We start from the raw sequence: 21731 nt of genomic DNA on the forward strand, positions 1-21731 counted from the left end.
ACCTTCTATTATTGATGATCCTCTTGTAACCCCTTCCTGTGGAGGTTGTACCTGCACTATCTCTGTATCTTATCTGAGTACATTGGAAACCGTGTATACTGGTATGAGAACTAGGAAACTGAAAGGGAATACCAAAATCAAGAGACATAGGGTAAAAAGACAAATGATTACAAATGCAATACTTGCAAAACTGTATAAATCTACTGGTATAAATCTACTTGGTATAAATCTACTGAACAACTCATGGGGAAAAAAGAAAGTGGGAGGGGGAAGGGGGAATGAGAGAGGAGGTAACAAACAGTTCAAGAAATGTATCCAATGCCCAACGTATGAAACTGTAACCTCCCTGTGTATCAGAATGACAATAAAAATTTTAAAAAAAGAAAAACACCATACACGCCGGAACAATAAAATATCTCTGTTTTAATTCACTTTGATTCAGATCATTGTAAATATTCAACAATAAATACACTAGCAGGGTTTGAGAGTGGCAAACTAGCTGAAGTCATTGAAAATACAGCCAGACCCATCGACACTCGGCAGCGAAATAAACATGAGGAGAGAAAGCAAATTTTAAATCACCACAAACCAACCAAAGGAGACGGCAGAGAAAGAAGAGAAACTATTCAATGAACTTTGGCTTTGAAGGGGATTGTGCTGAAGGTGTGTGCCACGCCCACCCTAGCACACACGAAGGTTTAAAGCTCAGCCCTGCTCAGGGCCCTGGGCAGGGGGCAGCCAAGAGTGAGGAATCGTCCTGACCTTTACCCTGGAAAGAAAAGGAGGCTTGGGAGCAGGCTGGCCACTTGGTCACAATGTTAAGCAGCCCCATGCATGGCAAGGGGTAACCTAGGCCCCCAAATCAGGGCCCAGGAGGACACAATGACCAGAGCTCTGGAGGGTGGCAGCGGGTCATGGAGAGCACGTAGCCAGCGTCCAGCCCTCCGCAGCTGCTCCCTGGCCCCTGGGCTCCTCCAGAAGAAGCTTTCCCATCCTGTGGACAGGCGACAGAAGGAGCTAGATACCATGCTCCTTGTTTCGGGGGACCTGGATCCAACGTCACCTCCCAGCAGATGAGAGGGTCCCCTCACAGGCAGGGATGCAACGCTTACTGATGCATTTCATTCCGGCCACACAGACTGGCTTTTATGGAGCAGAGCACCCGTTGCTACTGGGATGAGACCCAAGTGGTGCTTGGAAGAGGAGATGATGGCCTAGCTGCCAAAGGACTGTGGAAGGGCTGAGCTGGGTCCGGGGAGAGCCTGAGCCATGAGCCCCTGGGTGATTCAGAAAGAGCCCTGCCCTGCTTTGGATCAAGCGCTTTAATTCATGCTGTCTATCACCACTGGGTCTCAGAACAAGCTGTCGCCCGCCTGGACCCTGTTTCTACTGTGTGAGATGGACAGTGGGCTTGTGGGCTGGGGGTATCTCACTGGAACATCCTCATGAAGAGGGACAGGAGGCAGCGGCGGACACCACACAAGCAATCCGGGCAGCATGGGCTCAGATGCAGCCACTGCCTACCTTCTGGGATCCATTCCCTCCTCAGTGCAACCAGGCCCCTGCTGCCCTCCCCTCCCAGACTCAGCCCTGCCTGAAGGGCTAGGGACAAGCAGAGCTCTCCAGCCGGAGTCTCGCCATGGAAGACCAGAGGTATGGTCCAGATCAAAGACCTCACCATGATTCGGCAGCTAGGAGTCTTCAGTCTGGGAAGACTGCAAAGCTGAAGCAGGTTTGTATTGGAGCAAACAGAAACCACTGGGCTCTGAATCTTTGAGAATCTAAAAAAAAGCTCTAACAACAGGACTCCGGTTCAGACTCAGGAGGAGCCAACCATGCTGATGAACATGGTCTATGGGCTGAAGCCATGCTGGGCCCCTGACCCAGGCCTCCTCCAAGCCCACCATCCTTCCTTGGGGCCTGCAAGGGGCGAAGTGGCGAAAGCAACCCCATCAATAAGTCCTTTTGCTGTCACTGGAGGTGGTGGCCACTGCCCAGTGCCTACCTCCCCCTCCTCTGGCCCAACCCCGAGGCACCCACCCACAGGAGGAGGCCTGCCTGTGAGGAGACAGACAAACAGAAAGGACGCCACCACCCATGCCTGTAACCGAAGCTATTCAGGAGGCTGAGAGCTGCGGACTGTGGTTCAAAGCCAGCCTGGGTAGTCTGGGAGACTCTTATCTCCAAAAAGAAGAGACAAATCAAAAGAAGAAGACATAGAAGAGACAACTAAAAAGCCAGAAGCAGATCTGTGGCTCAAATAGTAAAGCACTCGCCTTGAGCCAAAGGTTTTAAGATTCACAAAGAAAATGAGAAGGATTTGAACAGTTTGTCTGAATGGATACTTACAGGTGAGGGGATTTAAAGATACTGAAGGTACTCCATGTCTTAGCCAGGGGATATTTGCTTCGATTGTTACAAAGTACAAGGGTTCCCAATATACTCTTCTGTTTAAATGACATTTCTGTGCTTTTCTGTATATGTTTAAAACAAGAAACAGGATGATGATGAGTACTATCCGAGTCTTCCTGTCTCCTGATAACTTGTTTCCAGGTCTCTTGAATTCCCTGATTAAAGTGTGCATATAACATTCATCTAAATTAATTCAAAAAGAGAATTTGGTTACTTAAAATGGTATCTTAATAAATATTAAACTGTAATATTTCTGTACATCAGTTTGATAATAAAAATTAAAAAAAATATTAAGTAGCACTATCACTTTCATATATATGATAATAGTACACTAAAGGGAAGTTATTTAATTAAGCATGTCCGGTAGTTTAAAAAAAAAAAAAAAACTACAAGAAGAACCCCATAGAGTCTAAGCCCAAGTTACTTGAGCTGATCCAAACCTTTGGCAATGTAGCAGCATACAAAATAAACCCTCAGAAATCAATAGCTTTTCTATAAAACCTGGAAAGAAACTCCTTTTGCAATTGCCTCAAAAAGCTTTTTACTCACATACCTAACAATTTTTCTATGTTGGATAGTGGCATATATGATCAGAGATTCCCTAAACAATGATCCAAACTCAAGAAGTGCCCACACATGACAGGATGGAGGACAATGCAGAACCACATTGGGGAATTACAACCCATCCACCCAGCCTGTGTACTACCACCCCGGAAGGAACAAGCCTGCATTAGAACACACCCTAACAGCAGGGGGTGGGAGGTCAGTGTCTGAGGGCCCACACCTGTGAGCCCAGCCTACAGGAGGCAGAGACAGCAGGTTCCCAAGCTCAAGGCCAAACTGGACCTCCCCTAAGACCCTGTATCTGAAACCCAGCAAGCAAACAAATCTGTTCCCCAGAAGGCCAGCAGGCCCACAACCCCTCAAAGAAACCAGAGAAGGGAAGGAAAGGGAGGAATAATGCACACGCCTGTATAAACATACAGACATGTAAAATATGTGTGCAAACATAAATATTGATTTATATATGTGTATACTTAGATATATGTGCGCATGTGTGTATATATATACATGCATACACGGAGGAGAAATGGTCCCCAGCCCTGGAGTTTGGGGAGTAAATACAAAAGTGTGCCTAGGGCTATGGGGAGAGGAGGAAATGAAGGGCCAGAGAGGGAGGATATGGTCCTCAGGGTTGACACAAAGTGAGGGTTGGTGGAGAGGGCCATGGCACCGAGGCTGGGACCCCAGGTCAAGGGAAGGGTGAGGGCTATCTGGACCCAGGAGGTCGGGACAAGAAGGGCAGAGCAGGCAGAGGGCCGTGGAGTTGGGGGGAGGACCCTGTGGAAGGCCAGGCCTGTGGTCAGAACCCCTGGCAGGACCCGAGGGCACGGAGGGCGTGTGCCGTGGGGAGGGGTTTAGAGGCGGAGCTGTCAGGAGGGGGGGTCAGGCAGAGGCCTATATAAGGCGGGAAGCTGGCCGGCCGGATTGCTTTGGAAGGCGACCACGGAAGGAAGCAGACCAAGAGCAGGAAGCGGAGGCCAGCCTCGCAGCAGCGACACACCAACCGACCGATCAACCGACCGACCGACCAGAGGAGGAGTGCCCAGAGCACGGCGAGTGACCTACAGCACCCAGGAAGCCAGGTGAGTGGCCCGCGCATCTCTGAGGACGTGGACGGTGTGGGCATCGGCATGGGCGCGACCGAGTGGGCGTGCGGGGCCGTGCGGCAGCTCCAGCAGCGCCTGGGCTCCAGCACGGACGCGGACGAGCTCCGCCGCTCCTTGAGGCTGCTCTCCCGCCTGCCCATGACGCCGGAGATCCTGGCGGCCACGGGTGTCAGGGGGACGCTGGAGGCCTTGAGCAAGCACCAGCAGGTGGGCAGTGTGGCCAAGGAGCTGGCCGAGCGCTGGGAGATCTTGGCTGTGCCGAGCCACCCGTCAGAGGCTCGTAGCCAGGTCGCGGAGCAGGCTGTGGTTCCCGAGCCCACGGAGGAGGATCCGGGGCAGGGGGAGAGGAACGGGGCGCAGGAGCGCGAGATGTGGAAGGCATCCACCGCGGATCAGTGCTGTCCCAGCGGGGCGAGGGAACTGCAGGCGGGAAGCCAGGTGAGCGGCCCGGGCCTGTGTGCAGACCTGGACCTGGGTGGCGTCGGGACGCAGACGGCGGACTGGGTGTGGGGGGCCGGGGAGCAGCTCCAGGAGCGCCTGGCCTCCAGCACCGAAGGGGACGCACTGCGCAAGATCCTGAGGCTGCTGTCCGTCCTGCCCATCACGGCGGAGATCCTGGCCGCCACGGGACTCAGAAGGACAGTGAAGGCGTACAGAGCACACCCGCAGGTGGGCAGTTTGGCCAAGGAGATGGCGAAGCGCTGGAAGACCTTGGCTCTCCTGGGTGGAAACCCAGCGCTCGAGGCAGAGCTGATGGGCCGGGGCCCGGAGCGGGATGGGGCCCCAGCGCCCACCCAGGAAGTTCTGGAATCACGGGAACGGAAGCAGAAGCGGAAGAGGTGGAGCTTGGCAGGTGCGGATCCTTCTTCTCAGAGCAGGGCCGAGGAGCCTCTGGGCCCAGGATACCAGGCGGCGGAGGGGGCTTGGGGAGCCGCCAGGCAGCTCCAGGAGCGCCTGGCCCGTAGCAGGGACGCGGAGGAGATCCGGAAGACCCTGAGGCTGCTCTCTGTCCTGCCCTTCATGCCGGAGATCCTGGAGGCCACAGGAGTGAGGAGCACGGTTCAGGGGCTTAGGGAGCACCAGTTGGTGGGCAGCTTGGCCAAGGAGCTGGACCTGCGCTGGGAGACCGTGGCTCTGCTGGGCCGCCACCCAGGGCTGGTGCCAGTGCTCCTGGGGCAGGTCCCCAAGCGGGATGGCGCTTGGGAGCCCAGGCAGGATGGCCCTAGAGAGGGAGAGAGGGAGGCAGAAAAGGAGAGGAAGAGGAAGGATGAGGGGGACGGGGAAAGAGAGGAGGAGAACGAAGGAGAAGAGGAAGAGGATGAGCCGGATCATTTCTCTCACTGCGGGACTCATGAGCCATTGGATCGAGGAACCCAGGTGAGTGGTCCCTGCATCTCTCCACACGTGTTCCAGTGTGGCATCATCACACAGGTGGACGAGTGGGTGTGGGGGGCCGTGGGGCAGCTCCAGGAGCGCCTGGCCTCCAGCACTGAAGAGGAGGAACTCTTTAAGTCCTTGATGCTGCTGTCCGTCCTGCCCATCACGGCGGAGATCCTCGCCGCCACGGGAGTCAGAAGGACAGTGAAGGCGTTCAGAGCACACCCGCAGGTGGGCAGTTTGGCCAAAGAGATGGCAAAGCGCTGGAAGAGCTTGGCTCTCCTGGGTGGAAACTCAGCACTCTGGACAGAGCTGATGGGCCAGGACCAGGAGCGGGATGGCGCTCCAGCACCCACTGAGGAAGTTCAGGAACCCAGGGAAAGGAAGCAGAAGCGGAAGAGGTGGAGCTTGGCAGGTGCGGATCCTTCCTCTCAGAGCGGGGCCAAGGAGCCGTGTGGCCCCGGAACCCGGGTTGTGGAGGGGGCTTGGGCAGCCGCCAGGCAGCTCCAGGAGCACCTGGCCCGCAGCGGGGACACGGAGGAGATCCGGAAGACCCTGAGGCTGCTCTCCATCCTACCCTTCATGCCGGAGATCCTGGAGACCACGGGAGTGAGGAGCACGGTTCAGGGGCTTAGGGAGCACCAGCGGGTGGGCAGCTTGGCCAAGGAGCTGGACCTGCGCTGGGAGACCGTGGCTCTGCTGGGCCGCCACCCAGGGCTCGTGCCAGCCCTCCTGGGGCAGGACCCCGAGCGGGATGGCGCTCGGGAGCCCAGGCAGGATGGCCCCATGCAGTCGGAGTGGGCTGAGTGGGAAGAGCTGATGAAGGAGGCAGGTGTGGTTCTGGAATCCCCGGAGAGGGTCCCGACGAGTAGCGAGGTCAAGGGAGACCAGGCAGGCAAGCTGGTTCTTGTTCAAGCTCCTGATCCCGCCCGAGAGGAGCCAACGGTGCCGCCCGAGGGCGACCCTCCGGATTTCCCCGGGGGGCCAGTCGAGTCAGGTGTGCTGCACAGACAGGGGCGGATTTCCCTTTTTCCACTCCCTCCGCATGGGGACTCTGTGCCCTGGGGAGAGCCGAGAGGGGAAGGAGAAGATGAGGAGGAAGAGCAAGGTGAAGAGGAGGAGGAAGAGGAAGGGGCAGCCTTCCCTTTCCACAGAGTGGCCCTGAGGACCCCGGTGTACTCGGGACCCAGGCCCCTCCCGCTTCTTCCCTCCACTGCCCAGGAGGTCTGCGCGCTTCCCCCGCACAGTTCCCTCGGTGGTGCCCGGACACCCCGCGTTCTGTTCGAGCTCGTGCCCGAGCCTCTTCCCGCAGCTCAGCACCCCAGTCCCGGGAACGGTCACAGCAGGACCGTGGCACCCGGCGGCACAGACAGGCTGTGGCAAGTCCGCTGCAGAAAGGAGTTTAAGGAGGCCACCCCGGCCCCGGGCGAGTCCTGGCAGGAGCTTTTCGTGCGGCTGCGCCAGGAGCGGGAGCAGCGTCTGCAGGCCGTGAGCGCCAGGATCCGGGCTGCCCAGGCCCAGGAGAGCAGGGGCCGCCGGACACAGATGCTCCTGCACCCGCTTCCCCAGAAGCGCCCTCGCCGCGGTGCCCAACCCCGGGCTTGCAGCGCAGGGCCAGCCCCGCACCAAGGAGGCGCCCAGCAAGGAAACCCAGCTGGAGGAGGATTAGAACAGGGTGCCTTGGGGGCCGGGGCTGCGGGTGCGGGCGGAGCTGCTGGAGGTGGGGAAGGAAGGTTTCATCCCCAAAGCCAGGCAGCAGCCTGCGCCCCCTCCGGCCCCACAACGGCGGCCCTCAGGCCCGTGGTCAGCACCGGAAAGCCCCCTGCTAAGAGAACTGCCCGGCTCATGGCCAACACCCTCCGCGATTACCTGAGATGCAAGAGCAGGTTCCCGGGGCGGTGACCCCGGAGGCCTGCAGCACCGGTGGGCTGTCCCAGGGACCCTGCCTGCCGGCTCTCCAGGGCCTCTCGGGGACACGGGCTCACAGTGAGTCCCCTCTAACCTTCCCCCCGGGGGCCTAACAACGCATGAGTGCCCCTCCATACTGAGCTCCACTTGGATGGCATTTACAATGCTATCTCCATTACTAAATGCACTACTCTGATGAAGGGGCATTTTTCTCTTCAATAACAATCTACAGACTTGGATGTTAGATAAATTGTCAGGCAGGGCTGCAGAAGGGTAAATATACAGGAATATGTGCGTACATAAATATAAGTACACATATGTTTATGACTATAAACACACACACATATATGGTTACACACACACACACACACACACACACACACATATTTCATGTATTTATCTGGAGAAAACACAGAGCACTGCCATCAGCTGAACTGGTGCATCGGAGATCAGCGACTCCCTAAACAATGACCCAAGCCGGTATGTGCCAACTCTTCTCCAGTGAAGAAGGACATGGGAAAGAACCAGCCTGCACCGTAATACACCCTATCTGGGGGGAGGGGCCACAGAAGGGGGAGGAGGAGATCATTGTTGATGGGCCACACCTGTGGGCTCAACCTCCTCAAGAAAGAGACACCAGGTTCTTTGGCTCAAGCCTCATCCGACCTACCCGCGGATACCCTGGCTCAAGCAATTCTTCACTGGGGCTGTTTAATATCTAGACCTTCCACCTTGGTTCAGGGATATTCTGCCATGTAGCCTCTCCAGAGCAACCTTTCTGAGAGCTCACTTTCCACTCAATTGTAAGCCCTTCATCTACCCAACTCTACTCACTGTTTTGATAACTTTTCTAGTTTTGGTTTCTTAAGACATTTCCACACGTGCTACTTCTTATTTCTTTCCCTTGCCTTCTCTTATGAATTTAATGGCTTACTAGGCTGATATTTTCACACTGTGCAGGTATTTCTGTTATTAATATCATCATCGCTTTATTAGTTCTGTGATAATTCCCCAAATAGTCTTGTCTCAAGTCTGCCAAAAGTGTTATATTTTCTTCCTTTGCTGTCAGTCTTCTGAGCCTTCTTTGTACCTTCATGTGTTTAGTATTATGTCTTTGCATCACCCTAGATCTCAGTTCACCTTCGGAATACCTTTGGAATTTCCCCGAGAAATGCCAAATCTTCTCTTCATCTTATTCTCAATCAGTTTGTCTACCTGTAGGAAAAAGAAATCTGGACATTACCTTGGAATTTCATTTCCACATTCATGATAAAAACAATAAATACCAGGCCTCATCTATGACCTGCATACACACCCTATTGTGTACTTGCAGGGAGTACACGTAGCACACAATGCTGTTTCTCTCATCCCCTCTAAATGGTGTATTATTCACTGCAGTCCATTTGTGGTTCAGTGTAGGTGCACTTCCGCTTCTGTCTGGAGTAGATAAAAGAATGATGATGGTATTGAAGCTGAAGAAAACACTGGTGGGATAATAGTTCTCTTTTCCTCCTGTTTTGGGTGTTGCTTTAGAATGCATGTTTTTTCATGACCACATGTCGACAGTAGTCTTATAGGAACGTAAATACTTAGCTTTTGAGCTATTGTATTCCCCTGAGAGGTCAATTTTTGACCTTTATATGTTGAGTAATTGTTTGGTTTTAGTTACATGCTGTTGGGTCGCTGCCCCAATCCTGTGGGGAACACTATTTGACAAGCAGTTTTTGGTTTCACAGACTTGGTCTCTACTGTCTCTCCGTCTCCCTTTGTTAACAGTCATATATCAGGGAGATCATGCCCCTTTGTTTTCTGTGTTCTAGGCTTGTCTCGCTCAACATTATTTGTTCCAGTTCTGACCATTTCCATGCGAATAACAATATTTCACCATTCCTAATCGCTATGTAGTATTCCATTGTGTGTAAGTACCATATTTTTTGGATCCATTCATCGGTGGAGGGGCATCTGTTTTGTTTCCATATTTTGGCTATTGTGAATTGTGCCACGATAAACATGGAAGTACAAATGTCTTTTTGATATCTTGGGGTTTGCTGTTTAGGATAGATGCCTAGGGGTGGTATGTCTGGGTCATAGAGTAGGTCTATATTGAGCTTTTGAGAAACCTCCATACTGTTCTCCAAAGTGGTTGTACTAATTTGCACTCCCACCAACAATGGAGAAGGGTTCCTCTTTCCCCGCACCCCCTCCAGCATTTGTTGTTGCCTGAGTTCAGAGTATAGGCCATTCTAATTAGGGTGAGGTGGTATCTCAGGGTTGTTTTTCTTTGCATTTCCTTTACTAGCAGGGATGTTGAGCATTTCCTCATGTGTTTCTTTGCCATTTTTATAGCTTCTCTTGTGAGGTCTCTCTTTACCTCCTTTGCCCATTTCCTAATAGGTTTATTGGGCTTGGAGGGGCTTAGATTTTGAGTTCTCTGTAGATGACAGATATCAGGCCTTTGTCTGTTGCTCTGCTGGTAAATATCGTTTCCCATATCGTTGGTTGTCTGTCTATTTTGGTGGCTATGTCCTTATCTGTGCAGAAACTTTTTCATTTGTAGTAGTTCCATTTGTCAAGTCTTTCCCCTATTGGTTGTGCCCCTGGGACTTTATTCAGGAAGTTCCTTCCTGTGCCTATAAGTTCTAGCGTCTTTCCTACTCTGTCCTTCATTAGTTTCAAGGATTCAGGTCTGATATTGAGGTCGTTGATCCATTTTGAGTTGATCTTGGTGCATGGTGATAGGCTTGAGTCTACTTTGAGTTTTCTGCATATGGCTGCCCAGTTCTCCCAGCACCAGTAGTTGAAGAGGTGATGTTTATTCCATTGTATGTCCTTAGCTCCTTTGTCGAATATCAGCTGACTGTAAGAGTGTGGTTTTATTTCTGGATCTTCAATTCTAATCCATTGGTCTTCCGATCTGTTTTTATACCAATACCATGCTGTTTTTGTTATGATGGCCTTGTAGTAGAGCTTGAAGTGTGGTATTGTGATACCTCCTGCCCTGCTTTTTTTTTGCCTAGAATTGCTTTGGCTATTCTAGGTTTTTTGCTGTTCCATATGAACTTATGGGTTGCTTTCTCTATTTCAGTGAAGAATGTAGCTGGGATCTTGATGGGGATTGCATTGAATTTGTATAACACTTTGGGCAATATGGCCATTTTCACTATATTGATTCTGCCTTCCATGAGCATAGGAGGTCTTTCCATCTCCTTGTGTCTTCTTTGATTTCCTTTATTAGATTTTTATAGTTTTCATTAAATAGGTCTGTCACATCCTTGGTTAAGTTGATCCCTAGGTACTTTATTCTTTTTTTGACTATTGTAAATAGAAATGTTTCCATAATTTCCTTTTCTGTTTGTATATTGCTGGTGTACAGAAAAGCTGCTGACTTTTGTGGATTGATTTTGTATCCTGTTATTTGCCAAATTGGTTTAATAGGTGAAGGAGTTTGGGGACTGAGTTTTTTGGGTCCTTCAGATAGAAGATCATGTCGTCTGCGAATAGGGATAACTTGATTTCTTCCTTGCCGATGTGGATCCGTTTGATGTCCTCCTCTTGCATTATTGCTATGGCTAGGGATTCCAGCACTATGTTGAAAAGAAGTGTGCATCCTTGTCTTGTTCCTGAGTTTAGGGGGAATGATTTAAGTTTCTCTCCATTTAATATGATATTAGCAGTTGGTCTGTTGTATATGGCTTTTATTGTTTTGAGGAATGTTCCATCTATTCCTGTTCTCTCCAAAGCTTTTAATAGGTATGGATGTTGTATTTTTTCAAAGGCTTTTTGGGCATCGACTAAGATAACAATGTAATTCTTAATTTTAGATCTGTTTTTGTGGTGAATTACGTTGATTGATTTACGGATGTTGACCCATCCTTGTGACTGTGGGATGAAGCCTATTCGGTCATGATGTATGATTTTCGTGATCAGTTTCTGGATCCTGTTAGCTAATATTTTATTGAGGAACTTTGCGTCTGTGTTCATTAGTGATATTGGTCTGTACTTGTCTTTTTTTGTTGGGTCTTTGCCTGGTTTGGGAATGAGTATGATATTAGCTTCGTAGAATGAGTTTGGGATTTCTCCCTCTGTTTCGATTTCACGGAAGACTTTGAGGAGTATTGGTATTAGCTCCTCACTAAAGGTTTTGAAGAATTCGTTGGTGAATCCATCTGGGCCTGGGCTTTTCTTTGCTGGGAGGTTCTTGATTACCTCCTGTATCTCACTGTAAGTTATTGGTTTATTTAGTTGATTTATTTCTTCTTGGTTCAGTTTGGGCAGTTTGTACTTCTCTAAGAATTAATCCATGTCTGTAAAATTATTGTTTTTTGCTGAGTAGAGCTTTTGGAAATAGCTCCTTATGATTGTTTGAATATCGTGTGTACTTGTTGTAATTTTTCCAGTGGAGTCTTTGATTTTACGTATATGAGTCTCTTCTTGTTTTTGTAAGTGTTGTGGGGGTCTGTCAATTTTGTTTATTTTTTCAAAGAACCAGCTTTTAGTCTTATTTGTTGAATGGTCTTTCTATATTCAATCAGATTTATCTCTTCTTTAATCTTTGTGATCTCTCCCCTCCTAGTCGTTTAGATTCTGTCATTTCATGTTTCTCCAGTTGTTTTAGTTTCATCGTGAGGTTATTCACCTGCTCTGCTTCCATTCTTTTAATGTGAGTGCTGAGGGCAATGATCTTGCCCCTCAGTACTGCCTTAGCTGTGTCCCATAGGTTTCTTTGTGATGTGTTTTCATTGTCATTGTGGCTTATGAATTCGTTGATTTCATCTTTAATTTGGTCTGTGGCCCAAGTGTTGGATAGCAGTGTGGGTATAGCCTCCAAGAGTGTGTATAGCCTCTGTGGTATCCTTTGTTGTTGAGGGTTACCTTTAATCCACTGTGATCAGATATAATACATGGGATGACGTCTATACTTTTGTATTTGCTGAGGTCCTTTGTGTGGGCTATGACGTGGTCTATTTTGGAATATGATCCATGGCCTCCTGAAAAGAAGGTGTATTGGGTCTCTGTAGGGTGGAAGATTCTGTATTGGTCTGTCAGATCCATTTGGGATATGGTGTTACTTAGGTCCTCAGTTTCCATGCTAATCCTCTGGGTGTTGGATCTGTCTTGGAGAGAGTGGGGTATTAAGGTCACCCACTATGATTGTGTTTGCGTCTATCTTGTTCTGTAATTCTGTGAGAATTTGCTTGACATATGTCGGGCCTCTTTTGTTCGGTGAGTATACATTTATCACCGTGATGTCTTGATTCTGGATTTTTCCTTGTATTAATATGTAGTGTCCTTCTTTGTCTTTTTGACTTGATTTTAATGAAAAGTCCAGCTTGTCTGAGATCAGAATGGCTACACCTGCCGGTTTGGTAGGTGCGTTTGCTTGGTAGATCTTGCTCCATGCTTTCATTCGGAACCTGTTTTTTTCTCTTGCTGTAAGGTGGGTCTCTTGTAGGCAGCGATGTCAACTTTTTGTTTGGGGATCCATCCTGTCAGTCTGCTCCTCTCTATAGGAGAGTTTAAACCATTTATATTTAAAGAGATCAAGGATAAGGGTGTTCTTTCTCCTTCAATTTTCTTGTTGGGCTGTTTTTTCCTCTTTTTTTCTTTTTCTTGTCTTTAGTGAGCTGTTGTTTCTATTGGACTTTGACTATTGTATTTTCTTTCTGTTTCTGACTGTGTGTCTTGTACGATCTCTGTTGGGTGGGGCTCCCCTCTTAGAATTCGCTGTAGTGCTGGTTTTTTATTCACAGACTCCTTTAGCTCCTCTTTGGTGTGAAAAGATCTGGTTTTCCCTTCACATGTGAACTCCAATTTCGCTGGATATTTGATCCGAGGTTGCATATTTTTAGCCTGAAGTACTTGGATGGTGATTTTCCACTCACTTCGTACGTGGTAAGTTTGTGTGGATAGTTCAGCTGTTATTCGAATCCTCTTCCCATTGTAGAATTTGCTCAATAAGTACCATGTCACTCAATACCATTTTACAGATTTAGACCATAAGCTTCAGGGAGGCCAAGACTCCTCCTTGGGTCAGGAGCATCCTGGAGACGAGATGCAAATAGAAGCCCAGGAGAAACCCTCACGTCTGGCAAAAAGCCGTGTGCCACACGGTATTACCAGAGAGGCCAGAGAGCAAGGTGGCCCACCACACTGGCTTGCTATTTGGAACTTCTCCAGTTGGGTCCACAACTTTTCTCTCCACGTGTTTATTGTGCTGAATGGCAGAGATACAGACTTATCTGGATAGAAGGCGTTGGGCTTGTAAGAACTGCAGTGGATTTGGTGGCAAGTATGGTCATCACAGCACAACTCGTCATCGCTAAAACATGGAATCAACCTAGATGCCACTCAGTAGACGAGTGGATCCGGAAAATCTGGTACATATACATAATGGAATTCCATGCCTCTATCAGAAGGAATGACACTGCACCGTTTGTAAGGAAATGGGAGCACTTGGAAAAAATCATTCTAAATTAAGTGACCCAGACCCAAAGAAACATAAATCCTATGGTGTCCCTCATGGGGATTGGCTAGTACAGGAATAGGCCTGTCATGATTGAAGACCAGAATACCCAATATCTATACCCATAGGACCACATAAGACAATAGGAAGTGAAATGAACCCCACGCTATGGAAAGAAGAGTTTTACCTCTGCTGAAATTAGTCTCAAAACGCCATGTGAACTCGTAATACACTTTTTTTCTCTTTTTCCTTGTCTGTTTGTTTGACTGAGTGGCTTATCTAGTTTTGTTTCTCTTGCAGTCCCTTCCTGAGGCTGTACCCTCGCGACAACTGTACTACATACGAGTACCCTGGATAATGTGTGATATGCGTATTAGACCAGCGGAAGGTAGAGGGAATACCAAACTCAAGAGACCAAGAAGAAAAGGAAAACCATTCAAAATGCAACACTTAGAAACCATTTGGTGTAAACCAACTGCACAACTCTTGGGGGACAGGGAGAGGGAGAGGGGGAGGGGCAAATTAGGGAGGAGGTAACAAGTAGAACAAGAAATGTACTATCTGCCTATCCTATGAATCTGTTACCCCTCTGTATCACGCTTTGACAATAAAGATTAAAAAAAGAAATGCAATGTTGGCAAAGTCCTTTTATATACTGGTCTCGCACCTGAGCGTGTGGGGGTGGGGTTCCTAGCACCCCCTGGTGGTCACCATCACCAGGTACTCTGCACAGCTGCTTAGGCTTACAAGACTTCAGCCCTGAACTGAGCAGGCTCTACCAGCCAGTAGGGCTCAAGTGCAGACTTATCCTGAAGCATAGCTAGGAGTTCCCTTGTGTCCGTGCCCTGATGGACAGAGTTTTATACCCGTCACCTAGAACACAGGACCCAGTCCTCACTTCTCAAGTCTTGCCCACCTCACCTCCCAGCGGCTCCTATCCTGACCCAGGATTTCCATCTGTCACCTGACCAGGCCCCATGTCTGCCAGTGGTATCACCAGGCAGCAGGGGTCCTCACGGCTCCTGTCTCCTTCATCCTTGGCATGAGCAAAGGGGTTATGGAGAAGCTGATGATGGACACAGAGAAATCTGTTTATACCCTGAGTGTATGCAGGGGACAGACTGAGCATCCTAGAGGAATGACTTCCAACCCGGGCACTTTCCTGGTTCAACTCTTTGCCAGGGACTCTGGTGGAGACTCAGGTGCCACTGGAATCACAGGACCAGGGTGACCGGGTGGCCGCCTGCTGGCCAGTCTGGGATGCACTGGTGGGGAACGGACTGTGGCGTGCTGCCACCTCGTGGCGGCTTTTCGTTGCATCTGTGGAAGTTGAACCTGTAGCAAGTCTGGGTCTGGTCTGGGGGACATGCGGCTGAGAGGGAGATGTTCACAACAGAGCCAAGCTCAGCCCAGGAGTGGAGACAGGAGCTTCATAGACAAGTGCTAGAATAAAGGTTATTCTAGACACCAAGAGACCACGTGGAGTGCTGCTGGCTTCCTAGGCCTCTGCAGAGCCATGGCCTAGGCAAATTTCTAAAATCCTCAGGACACGGGTTCATGTGGGAGTTATGTCCACCTGACTCTTCCCATAAGGAGGTGAGGCTCTGACAGGCTTCAGCCAGCTCATCAGGTCCCTGCATAGCCTGGCTCTGTAATATATGGGGTTCTGCACACATTGCTCCCGTATTGCACACTGTTGCTGCAGGGAGATCCGATAAGCGGGTTCCAAGGGAACATGGCAGGCTGCCCACATTAACTCGACATGAAGCCAAAATCCCCCCTCTGCTCACCACCATTCCCTAGACTTGAGAATTCAAGTTCCTGCCCAAGGAGGTGGTGTGCAAAGTATAAAGCGCCACACACACTGCGAACATCTTGCACCAACGTTATCTTGGACATCGGTTTTGATTTGTGCCGATATTGGTGTTAGACCTCAGGACCTGGGTTCCATTCCTTGGCTTTTTCGCTCAAGGTTGGTGGTCTACCATTCTTGAGACACCACTCCATGTCTGTCTTCTTAGTGGTTAAGTGGAGATAGGGCCTCAAGGACTCTCCTTCCCAGGCCAATTTCAAGCGGAGACCCTCAGAGCTCAGCCATCTGAGAAGCAAGGATTACCTATATGAGCCACAGGTGCCTCGCCTTTTTTTATTTTTTATTTTTCAGTCAGTGATTCATGCCAACTTTGAAGCTGACGTGTGTCCTTCGCTGGTTACAGCAACCTGTGAGGAGTGGACTCTACCTCTGTACAACATGCTGTCTGGCCAACACAATGCTCAGGGCAGCGGAGCATCCTGAGGCTTTTGCTGGTGATTTCACCCTGCTCTGCCATGCATTGTGGTTCTCATTTGACCTGAAAGGCAGACAGTCCAGGAGACTGGCCTGTCTGCTCCTCCTGAGTCACCCGTGAGCACTTCATGGGGAGGGAGGGCGGAACCCTCACCCAGAGACTCCGGAGAGACGGAATCTCCAGCCATTTTGAGACCAAAAAATCGGCTGACTCCAAACATCCAGGGTAGAGCGAACCACCACTAGGGCCCCCGTCTAGAAAAACAACAACCACACCGGAAAAATAAAATAGCCCTGGTTTAATTCACTTTGATTTAGATCATTGTAAAATTCAACAATAAATAAGACATCAGGGGGCTCAGAGTGGCAAACTAGCTAAAGTCATTCAAAATACACCCAGCCCCTTCGACACTCGGCGGCAAAATAAACATGGGCAGAGAAAGCAAATTTTAATCACCACCAACCAACCAAAGGAGATGGCAGAGAAAGAAGAGAAATTGTTTAAATAACGTTGGCTTTGAAGGGGATTGTGATGAAGGTGTGCGCCACGCCCACCCTAGCACACACTATGGTTTAAAGCTCAGCCCTGGGCTGGGGATATAGCCTAGTGGCAAGAGTACCTGCCTCGGATACACGAGGCCCTAGGTTCAATTCCCCAGCACCACATATACAGAAAACGGCCAGAAGCGGCGCTGTGGCTCAGGTGGCGGAGTGCTAGCCTTGAGCGGGAAGAAGCCAGGGACAGTGCTCAGGCCCTGAGTCCAAGGCCCAGGACTGGCCAAAAAAACAAACAAACAAACAAACAGAAAAGCTCAGCCATGCTCAGGGCACTGGTCAGGGGGAGCCAAGAGTGAGGAATCATTGTGACCTTTACCCTGGAAGGGAAAGGAGGCTTGGGAGCAGACTGGCCGCTTGGTCACAGGATTAGGTGGCCCCATGCATCGCAAGGGGTCACCTAGGCCCCCAAATCAGAGGCCCAGGATGGAAACAATGACCTCCAGAGCTCTGGATGGTAGCACCTGGTCCCGGAGAGCATGTAGCCCGTGTCCAGACCGCCGCAGCAGCTCCCTGGCCCCTGGGCTCTCCAGGAGGAAGCTTTCCTGTCGTATGGCCAGGCAATGGAAGGCAATACTTCCCATGCTCCTTGTTTTGGGGGAACTGGATCCAACGTCACCTCCCAGCAGATGACAGCGTCCACTCTTAGCCAGGGTTGCAATGCTTACTGATGCATTTCATTCCAGCAACATAGACTGGCTTTTATGCAGCAGAGCACCCATTTCTAAAGTGATGAGACCCAGGTGGTGCTGGGGAGAGGAGATGATGGCCTAGCTGCCAGAGGACTGAGGACGGGCTGAGCTGGGTCTGAAGCGAGCCTGAGCCACGAGCCCTTGGGTGATTCAGACAGAGCCAACCCCTGCCTTGCTTTGGATCAAGCACTTTGATTCATGCTGTCTGTCACCACTGGCTCTCAGAATAAGCAGTCACCCGCCTGGACCGTGTTTCTAGCACGTGAGATGGACAGTGGTCTTGTGGGATGGGGGCATCTCACTGGAACATCCTCGTGAGGAGGGACAGGAGGCAGCGGCGGACACCACACAAGCAATCCGGCAGCACGGGCTCAGATGCAGCCACCGCCTCCCCTCTGGGATCCATTCTCTCCTCGGTGCAACCCGGCCCCTGCCTCCCGTCCTGCCCAGTCTTGGCCCTGGCAGAAGGGCTCGGGGTGTGCAGAGCTCCCCAGCGGGCTCTGGCTGGGGAAGTCCAGTGGTATGGTCCAGATCAAAGACCTCACCATGATTCGGCAACTAGGATTCTTCAATCTGGGAAGTCTGCAAATCTGAAGCAGGTTTGTATTGGAGCAAACAGAAACCACTGGGCTCTGAATCTTTGAGAATCTAAAAAAACTCTAACAACAGTGCTCTGGTTCAGACCAGGAGGAGACAACGACCCTGGTGAACATGGTCTATGGCCTAAAGCCACGGGTGGCCCCTGACCCATGCCTTCTCCAAGCCTGCCATCCTTCCCTTGGACCTGCAGGGGAGGAAGTGGCGAAAGCAACCCCAAAAACGTGCTTCTGCTGTCAGTGGAGGTGGTGGCCACTGCCCAGTGCCTACCTCCCCTCCTCCAGCCCAGCCCAGAGGCCCCCAGCCCACAGGAGGAGGCCTGCCTGTGGGGAGACAGAAAAACAGAAAGGACGCTGCAACTCATGCTTGTAATGGAAGCTACTCAGGAGGGTGAGATCAGCGGACTGTGCCAGCCTGGGAAGTCTGTGAGACTCTTCTCTCCAAAAAAGAAGAGACAAGTAGAAAGAAGAAGAAATAGGACAGACAAATAAAAATCCCGAAGCAGAGCTGTGGCTCAAGTACTAAAGCACTCGCCTTGGGCCAAAGGCTACTGGTCAATGCCTAGGCCCTGAATTTAAGCCTCAGTAGTAGCCGAATGTGAGAGATGGGTAGAGGGAGGAAAGGAAGGGAAGAAGAAAAGAAGGAAGGAAGGAATGAAGGAAGGAAGGAAGGAAGGAAGGAAGGAAGGAAGGAAGGAAGGAAGGAAGGAGGGAAGGAAGGAAGGAAGGGTGGTTGGACGAAGGAAAAAGGAAGGAAGGAAGAAAGGAAGGAAGGAAGGAAGGAAGGAAGGAAGGAGGGAAGGAAGGAAGGAAGGAGGAAGGATACTGAGAAGCACAAGCTTGTGAAAAGATCATTTCCCAAACTCCAGGGCCTGCACCCCAGCATGCCCCACAAGCTCCAAGTCCCCAGACATCTGTGTAAGGACCCTGGGGAGAGAGGCTTCCTCTTTGCTCCCCACTCCACACATTAAAGCTTAATGAAACGCCAGTAGCAGCAGAACCATCGCACGCACATGATTTCAGCTGAATTTGTTTAAAATACCAATAAATAATCAGGAAGGCACCAGAGGGGAGGGGAGCAGAGCAGACAGGAAGGAATGAGGAGATGTAGTGAGGTATGTAGACAGCCAGTCACCATTTCCTGGTTGTTCCCACTCTGACCCCAGTATACCATGAGGTGGCCCCTACCTGGCCTAGAGCTAGGGCCCTAGCAGGCACGGGTGCTTGTGTAGCTTTGAAGGGTCACACACAGCAAACTCAACACCAAACAGGGGCCTTCTCAGAAGATGGCGTAGGAGCAGCAGAGCCCTCCGACATCGCAATTTTACCACTCCAGAGACACTTTTAGTGTTAGAAGACAGCCCAGTAAGTTATAACATTGCAGGGATTCTGGTCAGGACGAAAACATCGACTTTGCTGGCCTGAAAACACAGATTTGAACTCCATGCCACATTCTGCTGCCATGCCAGTGCTGGTGCCTGCACAGTGCCCCACACCGTCCGCACCTAAAGCACACAGCAGCGACCAGGAGGAATGCATCCAGCTGGCAGCAGCAAATCACAGGCTGAGCATGGACAGCCTGAAATGCAGAGGAAGCGTGAGTAACACACAAAAGACATTCTAACACGTGCCCAAGAGCAGCTTCTGGAAGACAGCCCTTCCCCCACTGCCAGAACAAAGCGTCATATTTGACACTGGCATAGGGTCAGACCAGACTGGAACTAAAGCAGGCCTGGGGAAAGCGAGGACAAAGGGGCCATCTTTGAAAAGGGCAAGAGGGACTGACCAGTGAGAGCCAGCTCCGCCCAGGAGAATGAACCCTGCCCAGACCAGGGCTCACACACTCAGGTGAACTCAGCCAGATGTGCCCTGCCCTCCAGAATTCCTAAATTAAAACCAAAAGCGGGGAGCAGCTGCTGTCACAATGAACAACCAAATGGGAAAACAAATGTTTCCCGAGACAGAAAAACAGTCCCATCCCAGATGAAGCCAATTCCCAGCCCGAAATGGAGCTGAATTGCATAGCCATCTCTGGCCAGGAGGCCGCCCCGCCCAGAAGGGAGGAGCCTCCCCCAGGCAAGCAACTGTCAGCTGGGTAAACCAGGCCAGGGTTGGCCCGCCCTGCTGAGTCCACAGCCTATTCAGAGCCAGGCGTTAAATTTTTTAACCTTTTTTTTTTTTTTTTTTAATTTTTTGCAATTTGGAAATGTGGTTGGGTTTTAACTTTCCATTTTTACCTCTTTTTTTCTTTTCAAGTTTTTGTGTTTGTGGTTGTTGTTCGATTTTCTGGCGTTTATTTTTAAATGATTTTTCTCTGTTTTGTGCATTTGTCTTCCAGTATTTTTTCTTTATTTCTCTCTTCACATTCTCTTTCTTTAAAAATTACTTTCTTATGAATAACACCTCCACTCTTTTCTGCTAATTCTCCATTTTCTCTAATTTTAACCTTGTTCTTTCTACTGATTCTACTGTCACCACATTTCCGCATCACTGACACTAAACTAAAATTATCAACCTCCCCATACATTTTACTCTATTCTCTTTACTACCTCTAACTTACCCTCCTGACTTACTTCCAGGACCTCCAGATTCCATTGACCCCTGGTTATTGGATAGAAGGTATCCCTGCTCAATCTGAGTGAATCAAAGGGCTTCAAAGACAAAGCCAACCCATCCAAAAAGAACTTAATATAAGATCAAAAATTACTCATAGGGTTGTAACAGTAAATAAGTAACTACTGAATACACGGCTCAGGATTGGTTGTTATATCAAAGTTGTATTCTTTAGGAACACCAAATCTAATTGTATATATGGGTATACAAGGTATCTGTATATAATTGTGAACTTCTACGATATATACAACAGTGCTTGGTAAGGTCTGCTTTGGGTCTTAAACAGTGCTCACATGTGCTTGTAGATTGGCATTCCCAGTCCAAATGGGCAGAAGAAACACAAGAAAGATGGCAAACAATGGAGTCTCATCTCCCACTCAAAACAAACAGGAAGCAGAGCAGTCAATCAAAGACATAGAAGAGAACCCTCAAAATGATCTACAAAGTCTACTGATAAAAATTATAACTGAAAAGTTTGAATCTCTTCATTCATCTATACTAGAGCGTGAGGATTCAAAGCAAAAATTAATGGAGAATTTCATGGCCTCCACAAATAGAAAGATAAATGAACTAAAAGAGTCAAAAGAAAAGATAGTCACCCAGCTAAAAGATTTGAGAGACAGCACTCAAAAAAAAGTTAATGAAGTTAATGAAGTAAAGAAGTCCATGCAGGACCTAAGAGCAAGGACATGGAAATCAGCAGGAAAGACCAGTCAGAAGGAAAAGAGATTCAAAATCAAGTAGCTAGCCTACAGTCCCGACTAACTGAAGCAAAGGATTGAATCTCAGGAGCTGAAGATTCCCTAGAATCTATGGAGAAAGATAAAAAATCAATACAACTCTATTCCAATGAAGAAGGACATGGGAAAACCCAGCCAACATCAGAACACACCCTAACTAGGGGGTCTGGGAGGGAAGGGGAAAAGATCAGTGTTGATGGCCCACACCTGTGGGCTCAGCCTAGGGCAGGCAGAGACAACAGGTTCCCCTGGTCAAGGCCAATCTCACCTTCCCCAGAGACCCTGGCTCTAGCAATTCTTAACTGGCACTGTTTAATCTCAAGGCCAATCTGAACTTCCCCCAGAGACCTTGGCTCTAGCAATTCTTGACTATCACTGTTTAATATCTAGACCTTCCACCTTGGTTCAGGGAAATACT

General features: G+C 49.6%; 1 long non-coding RNA gene across 1 annotated transcript; it reads right to left on the bottom strand.

The window, feature by feature from the left end:
- Positions 1-1453: 1453 nt before the first annotated feature.
- LOC125345029 lies at positions 1454-21448 on the bottom strand. Its single transcript, XR_007209690.1, has 3 exons — positions 21435-21448; positions 17750-17776; positions 1454-1520 (listed from the first exon to the last, which is right to left on the bottom strand). It is a non-coding gene; the product is annotated as an uncharacterized LOC125345029 (long non-coding RNA).
- Between the last annotated feature and the right edge of the window lie 283 nt (positions 21449-21731).

The sequence above is a fragment of the Perognathus longimembris genome, unplaced genomic scaffold, assembly GCF_023159225.1.
Source record: "Perognathus longimembris pacificus isolate PPM17 unplaced genomic scaffold, ASM2315922v1 HiC_scaffold_5229, whole genome shotgun sequence".
NCBI classification, from domain to species: Eukaryota; Metazoa; Chordata; class Mammalia; order Rodentia; family Heteromyidae; genus Perognathus; species Perognathus longimembris.